Source organism: Setaria italica, chromosome II, assembly GCF_000263155.2.
Source record: "Setaria italica strain Yugu1 chromosome II, Setaria_italica_v2.0, whole genome shotgun sequence".
NCBI classification, from domain to species: domain Eukaryota; kingdom Viridiplantae; phylum Streptophyta; class Magnoliopsida; order Poales; family Poaceae; genus Setaria; species Setaria italica.
This window is the reverse complement of record NC_028451.1, coordinates 24170646-24177232: the sequence shown is the minus strand read 5'-3', so window position 1 is coordinate 24177232 and position 6587 is coordinate 24170646. Positions and strand designations below refer to the sequence as shown.

At 40.0% G+C, this 6587-nt stretch overlaps 1 long non-coding RNA gene across 1 annotated transcript; it reads right to left on the bottom strand.

The window, feature by feature from the left end:
* Positions 1-481: 481 nt before the first annotated feature.
* On the bottom strand, positions 482-5105 carry LOC101777368. Its single transcript, XR_001163350.2, has 3 exons — positions 4741-5105; positions 1846-1966; positions 482-812 (listed from the first exon to the last, which is right to left on the bottom strand). It is a non-coding gene; the product is annotated as an uncharacterized LOC101777368 (long non-coding RNA).
* Between the last annotated feature and the right edge of the window lie 1482 nt (positions 5106-6587).

The following is a 6587-nucleotide window of genomic DNA, read 5'->3' as shown; positions in this document are numbered from 1 at the left end:
AAGGGGGTCATGTTCATATCCCGAATGGAAAATAGCTGAAGTACGTTCTCCAGATCCACTACAAGGCTACCAATAACAACACCGAGTACAAGGCCCTGATACACGGGCTCCGCATCACCGCGTCACTTGGAATCAAGCGCATCCTTGCGTATGGAAACTCCAAAGTCGTCATTGAGTAGGTCAACAAGAATTGGGACTGCACCAAGAAAACCATGGATGCCTATTGCACTGAGGTTCACAAATTCGAGGCTCACTTCGACAGCCTTGAGTTCCATCACATCCCTAGGGAACACAACGTTGCTATCGACGTCATGTCCAAGCTCAGCTCCAAGTGCTCTCAAGTCCCGGTTGGCATATTTGTCCAGGACTTGAGAAGACCCTCTTGTGGTGGAACCGCCCAAATTAACCTGACTAAAATGCACTTAAGTCGCTTGACACACGATCATGCACTTTAAACAAGTCAATTTGGTCATCCGTTGGATTTCATCCGATAAATCACTTACTTAGGATCGAGAAGTATTGCTCACACGAAGGTGAGTGGGCATAGAGATTACAACATTCCCATCACATTAACATAGTTCAACAACTTATTACATCAGAGTTTTCGAAATTCAAACATAATTTGCAAGGTTTCAAACAACGAAGAAGTAAAATATGCGAAAGCTAAACGTCGATACACGATATCATGATGAAGCCGATCATGACATCAATGACCCCTGTCCTCACCGTCTGAGGAGGGATACCACTTGGCCGTCCAACCCGAAGGGAGCTGGGTAGGCCAAGTAAGGCTAGCACCCAAAACAACAGCAAACCTGAAAAAGATAGCCACATGCAAGGCTGAGCAACTAATACTCAACAAGGCTTACTCATCAGGTGGTAACTACTCCACCGACTCCTAAACATTCAAGGCTTTTTGGCGGTGGGTTTGTTTTTGCCAAAAGCGACTAAAGTTGGTCCTTACTTTCAATATTTTAGCTCATATTCTAAGTTCATTAACCAGTCTAGATTAGGAGCTTATACTAAGCAAGCATTGTTTCCAAATAATTAAAGAACAAGCATCAAGATTAATATCATCATCATGTTCCATCTTTACTCAGTGCGGAATGGCGATCAAGCAGTCCCAAACTGTGAGAGGCAGACGACTCGATTCGAATTTATTAACCATGCATAGCGAACCTAATCCCATGACATCCGCGCAAGACGAAGGGTCGCTTCACTTGTCAGCCGTCCCCATTGATCTCTTAGGCACGTGTCAGGTCCAAACTTCTTTTGGCATGCAATGCTCCATAGTCCCGGCCTCTCTCGTACTGTGACCGCACTTGCACCCACATGATGCACCATGGGAATGACATTCCAAGGACAACAGGAATATAAGCCACGCCCTAGTTAAATCAGGTACTAGGTTTCCTTATCCAATACTAGGTATGAGATTAGTATTTTCAAACACTTGATCACGAACGCTGACACATTTCGACCTTAGTCCATTTTCATTTAGACAAACGGGGCAATCCACCGACCACCAAAACAGTTCACAAGGCCCTGCCCCGCCCGTCGTCCTTATGGTTGTAACATAAGTACACAAACAACTCCTATAACTCGCGAGTGACAGGAAATCACTCGACTTTTACCGTATCCTATTAAGCATTGCATCTACACGACTTATCATGCTAATGTTCAGATCAAAAGGGTACTAAGTTCATGCATCTAAGGTTTCAGACAACGCCTAGTAACTTAAATGCACAATCATAATTAACATAAATCATTGTAGAAGTTTAGAAAACTGGGTAATGCTCCGGGGCTTGCCTAAAATCCACACTAGGTTAGTGTTTGTTAGACGATACTCACGTGGCGAGCATCTCCCATCTCGGCACTTGCTTAGTCCTTCCATCTTCGGGATAGCTCCACCATACACTGTCTTCAGGTTCAGTTCCATCATCACATCCTTCACGTGGTTTGTCTAGCGTATCTAAATGAGATGCAAGATGCAAGAGCATGAATACGAAGAACGGTAAAATGAGATGCATCACACAAAAGCATTCAGGACAAGCATAACGTCATGCAAGACATAGGCACCTAGAGTTATTTAACTATACACCACACAACCTATTATAGAGGGATAGCAAGTACATTAGGCATAGCACACAAGTGAACTTAATTTAAGCTATTGCAAGCAATTAACAATCAAGAGCTAATTAAGCATAGCATCATACAAGAACTAGGGTGATGGTGCTTATCAACATGGCATACATAAGTGCATCACACAACTAGCAAGTTGAAGGTGATCAAAGTATATTACATTTGTTTTTAAACCACTCATACACAAGCAAGTCACACACCAACATCACTAAGGTTCTAGCAAGCTATGTAGTAAGGTTATTTTGTAGCAACATGTATACATGACCATTTATTAGTTAAGTGCTTCACCAACATTATATAACACATTTATAAGATTCTCAGGTAGATCAATTTAACTCTAATAGTGATATGAGCTAACTAACAAACACACAAGGCAACGTCAAGTTAAAGCTAAAAACTTAAGCATATATACAGAATCTAGACAGCAGCACAGTAGTCACTTATTTTAACCATAACTAGAGATATAAGCATCCAACCAGAGTGACCCTAAACTTTATGTAAAGTTAACAAAATTATCAAAACCTTTGTTATTCATTCCAAAAGCTAATTCAACAATTAACAAGGTGAAAACACACCAATGAGCAGATTTGTACGAACAAGGATAGAAAACTAACATGCAACTTCAGACAGCAATAAGTTGAGTTCTAGTTTTCCAAACAAGGTGGTTCTAGACTTTTTAGAAATCTTAACAAACCATGCACAACTTTGTTATAAATACCACAAGCTAATATCAAGGTTAACCAGGTCAAACATCACAAAGAAGACATCTCTATCCAGATTAGGACAAATTCTGTCATTCCACTTCACAAACTCATAACTGGAGATTTAGACCACCAAAAGGGATGGTCTTTAACAATTTGGAAAGATCATGAGAAACCCTACACTTCTTATATTATCTCCAAGATATGATTCAAAGCTTAGCTAAGTGAAACAACACAATCATTCAAACTTGTACAGAGAGCATGCAAAACTTGACAATGAACTTGTAAAATTTATAGCTCCTAAACCATCAGGCTTATAGTCATGAAAATCTAAAACAAGCTATAATATGAAGTTACCTACAACTTTTGTATTCACCATATTTATATAAAACATCATTATTATCTCCAAAATATTACCACAACAGAAACTACTCTAGCAGCCATTTCAGCACACATACAACAAGGTTCTTCATTTAGTTTTTTTTAACAAGGTAACACATGCATAAATTAAACACAACTCACAACTACTATGGACATAGTTAATTATAATTAGTTTTAGGTAACATGGAACACTCTAAACACCTTAAGCAAGAATTAAAGCAAAGGCGAAGAACTTATATGAGCAGTTGTTATATTAACATGAAAGTGTACACATGAGTTATATTTAAAGCTTAACCACTACTTATCATAACTTATCATCATACATACCCCTCAAAAACAACTATTAAAAGCTTCACATGACTTAAGTATATGCATTTACTAGCAAACTTTCATTATCCAATTATATAGTAAGCATATGTATATATATATATATATTAATTATAGGTGATGTGGCAAACACCTCATTTGGAGTTGAGATTTTTATGGGTGGTAGATGCCATTACAACATGGCTACTGCACAAATTTCACAAGCTTAGGGTTTTATAATTAATTGCTAAGAAAAAGACAAATTGCTAAAGCAAGAAAACATGTAAAAGCAAGATAATTCTAAAGATCATCATTTTCTATAAACACATAGCCATATTATATGTCATTATGGTAGAACAATATCATACAAAGGTAGTGGGACCACATTTCCCATTCTTACACCTACATAAAAATTATAACTTATTTAAAGCCATTTATGAAGCAATAAATATGTTAAATCAATAATTCAATCATACTACATCTAATTAATATGAAATTTTTACTACATCACACATATCGCATCAGTAGGCTACCATAAAAATTTCATAGATATTGGAGTACCACAACTTTAGATATGAAAATGACAAGCAAAACAAGCTAAAAAATTGCCTATTTATCAAGATTAAATAAAAACATGATATAAACAGTACCCAACTAGCATATTCAATATTTTTATTAGCTAGAGAGTATCATCACAAGACTAACACAACTGGAATCACAATCTTTGGACTTCTATAACTCAAAATATGCATCCAACCAACTTAAAAGGATTTCTAAAAGTACTTCTCAAGGATAGATAAAAACATCATAAACTTTCTACTAACACATATAATATTATGACTCTAGTGCATAATTCTACTCACAAGGATTCCAAAACATCTTCATTTTCTATTTTACTATTTTTCTACAATTTACTACGAATTTCCAAAGTTGCAGCCTTTTTAGATCTAGGAAATAAAGAAAATCGAGGCAAACTTCCAATCTAGCCCCTAGGTCTATGGTTTAATTGCGCAAAAGTGCTTTGATTTCACCCATAACCCCCTACACTTCCTTCTTCTTCTCCAATGAGGCCCCCCACGCACAAACAACACACAACACAGGCACGCACGCATGGGAACAGGCACAGCCGGCCATGAACTTGGGTCGGCAGTGGGGGAAAGAGAGGGGGCGGCTTGGGAAGAGAAAGAGGGGCGGCACCTTGGGCTAGGGAGCTCACCAGCAGGGGAGGAGGCACTTGGAGGAGGGGCGGCGCACAGGGAGGACAGCGCAAGAAGATGTGCCGAAGGGGGCTCGTGTGGAGAGGACCGTCCGGTGAAGGAGGATGGCCGGGAAGTTGCAAAACGGAAGCGCAACGTCGAGGAGGCACCGTGGCTGCAAGGAATCGGCCAGAGATGCACCAACTGCGGCGGATTTTGCCGGCAAAATTTGGGGAAAAGTGGAGTTCTTGTTACTGTCAATGGAGATTGGGGAGGAAGTGGAGCCAGTGCTCAGCTTAAAAGGAGGGGGAGGAACGGGGCAAGGTTGGAATTTCACGTAGGAGTTCGTGCATGCCAGCCCGTGCCACCATGGGCGCCCAGTGTCGTTCCCGGTCTGCAATGTGTGTGGAGAGAGAGGATGAAGACGACTGATGCGTGGGCCCGCGGAAAAATAAAACGTGCCAACTTTGACCCCTTAAACGACCTAGCTGTCGGTGTCCAAAAATTCCCTAAAAATACTCGTTGGAGAGATAAAATCACCAAGAATCCATTGCAACAGGAATCAACTCCAAAGCTATTATGGTTTGCACACAATTGACAAAACAAAACAGCTAAAATTGAATTTTAAATGAACTTTTGGCACAATAAAAAATCTCTAAAAAAATTGGTTAAAATATTTTAAAATCACTAAATTGTGTCTAGTATTTGAATAAAATATTTGGAGGCATAGTGGTATGGAAGAAATTGGGGTTCCTTCACAAATTTGATTTTTCACCAATAAATAATAAAATTCTGGGCACTAACAACTCATGACCAAAACATTCATTTATGCACAAATGATGCTTATAATGACCAACTATGCACAAAAGGATGTTCGTGATGCTTAATTATGCATGATGGTGCTCATGATGCGTGTCGTGACGAAGATGTCAGGTTTAACGCGTATTCTCACACAAGTTCGAACCGCGCGGTTTAATTTCCAAAAGTGAAGGTTCGGGAACAAGGTATGTGCTATGACTTTTATAAAGATCAACAAGGAAAAGCTCGACAAAGTTGGGGATAGGATGGTAGGATCTTTGGTGGAACGTCGGTCAAAGCTATTTTGGAATCGGATTTGAAATTTGACCAATCGTCTACTTGATTTTGGAACATCCTCTGCTCAAAATCAGAAGAGGTGATGTGAGTGGAAGGTGTTCAACTTGAAAAGTTGTACCACTAGTATATTGGTCAGGATTTAAGTTCTTATATAAAATTGTTTTTATCTACTTCACAAGTGATTCTCAACAGGAGGGAGTTTTAACACTTAGTTCAAAATCTGAGGTATTTTTGGATCTTAACTCTCAGCAATTTGGAGTTAGCTTTGATTTGCTTCTTAATCACCCTGTTGATTATTTGATTTAGGTTCTTAATTACTCGGGCTGTCACACCTCCATCAACATATTGGACCCGGACCAAGCTGACGCCAACGCTCAGGCGGAGGCCGACCCAACATCCGCAGACGTAATGATGATTGAGGCGGAGGAAGACTGGCCGTACCCTTCATTGTATTCATTACCGACAATATACCCCGAGAGGACAAGATCGAGCATGAAAAGCTCACTCGGCGCAGCGCCAACTACATTGTGATCAGCAAGGAGCTGTACAGGAATGCTGCATCCATAGGCATCCTGATGAAGTGTATTGTCTGTAATGAAGGCCTTGAACTCCTCCATGAAATCCACTCAGGTTCGTGCGGGAATCATGCCGCCTCGGGTAGTTTTGTCGGGAAAGCATTCCGCTCAGACTTCTACTGGCCAACTGCTATTGCTGACGCAAAAGAGCTCGTCCAGAGATGCAAAGGGTGCCAATTCTTCTCCAAGCAGCAGCA